A 1,753-nucleotide genomic window follows, 5' to 3' on the forward strand; every position below is an offset into this window, starting at 1 on the left:
ATAACCCAGAAAGTCAAGATCGGTATTATAGGTTATACCTATGGTTCGGCATTACTTCAGTCAATTTGGCTTTATCTTTATTTAGAATTTAGTTCATTTTTAGTTTAGGTTTATTCTGTAAAATGAAATTTCATCAATAAGAATGAATAATTAAATAGAAATATGAAGAAGGAGTCTTTGTGTCGCGTTACCGAGGTCTTCGTTCAAAAAAAATACGTCGCCTGGGGGCTTTAACAGGGCTAACTAATAAAAGGCCTACAGCTGGAAGTGATTTTAGAAACCAATCGCATTCCGGGAAAAAATCTCAATATCGTATTCGCCTAGAAGAAAAACAAAAATTGCGTTTTCATTATGGTCTTACAGAATGACAATTACTCAAATACGTTCGTATCGCCGGAAAGGCAAAGGGGTCAACAGGTCAGGTTTTACTACAATTACTTGAAATGCGCCTGGATAACATCCTTTTTCGGTTGGGTATGGCTCCGACTATTCCGGGAGCTCGCCAGTAGTTAACCATAGACATATTTTAGTCAACGGTCATTATGTAGATGTACCAAGTTATCGCTAGATCATATTTTATGGTTAATGGATATCTTTAGATTATGATTCTATCTATTCATGATTTTATCTATTTAGACTATGATTCCATATCAGAAGAATTCTCAAATTGCCTTATAGGCCAGTTTTAGAGTTATAAAAAAAACCCTTATCCTATCTATCTAATCTATTAAAAATACAAATAGGTAAAGAATTTTTTTATAGTTGATTGTATAGTGTATACACGTAAATATACAACACAAAAAATGGGTGGCTATTCTATTTTCATCATACAATGATTCTTTTTCTTCTTTGTATCATAATTCAATCAACTGAGGTTATTCTAAGCTGTTACTTCAATCAATTAAGAATAGTTTTTTTCACTGGTAGACATTCCACTAAAGTAAGGTGGAATCAAATTCGGGTCCCATATTGATTTCTTAGTTCTTATCAATTCTTTTTTTGAATATTGAAATTTTTAAAATCGAATAGACGGACCATTTTTTTCTTTTTTCATGAGAATGAATATGTTTTTATGTTATTTCGTACTGTAGAATTCTTTTCCTTGGGGAATCCTTTTCCCGCGAGAAGTAATGAGAAAAATGATAGAATGGATTGCTACCTATGTCTAGATCACGGATAAATGGAAATTTTATTGATAAAACCTTTTCAATTGTAGCCAATATCTTATTACGAATAATTCCGACAACTTCAGGAGAAAAAGAGGCATTTAACTATTACAGAGATGGAGCGATCTGATTTTTTTATTACTCTCAGTCTTACGAGAAATACACACGATTCGTGATCGGTAAAAAAAGAAAATAAAAAAATCTACGCTTGTTAAAGGTAAAGTTTGGAAATTGAACAATTCCTTCTGTCGTGTATCCTCGATTAATGCAGCCTCAGATGCTATGTTTCAATTATCGATTCTAGTATTGAGCGAAAGGTTATACCTACGGTTCGGTATTACAGGTCAATCCGATGTACGATCCATACTAGATCTGACCAAACACTATTCTCTGGCATAGAAGAATGGGTCATATTCATGTTCTAAAGATGAATTATTTAATGGAAAATGACTTGGTCGAAGGTGTTTCCTTGAAACATTTTAAATTATCCGACCACTGTGTTGCTTGTAAAAAGGGCAAACAGAAAAAGAAGTCACACCCATCTAAGTTAATTAATACCATTGACACTCCATTAGAGCGACTTCATA

The sequence above is a fragment of the Bidens hawaiensis genome, unplaced genomic scaffold (assembly GCF_021521415.1).
Source record: "Bidens hawaiensis isolate Kalapana, Puna unplaced genomic scaffold, B.hawaiensis_p1.1 tig00039507_1, whole genome shotgun sequence".
Taxonomy (NCBI): domain Eukaryota; kingdom Viridiplantae; phylum Streptophyta; class Magnoliopsida; order Asterales; family Asteraceae; genus Bidens; species Bidens hawaiensis.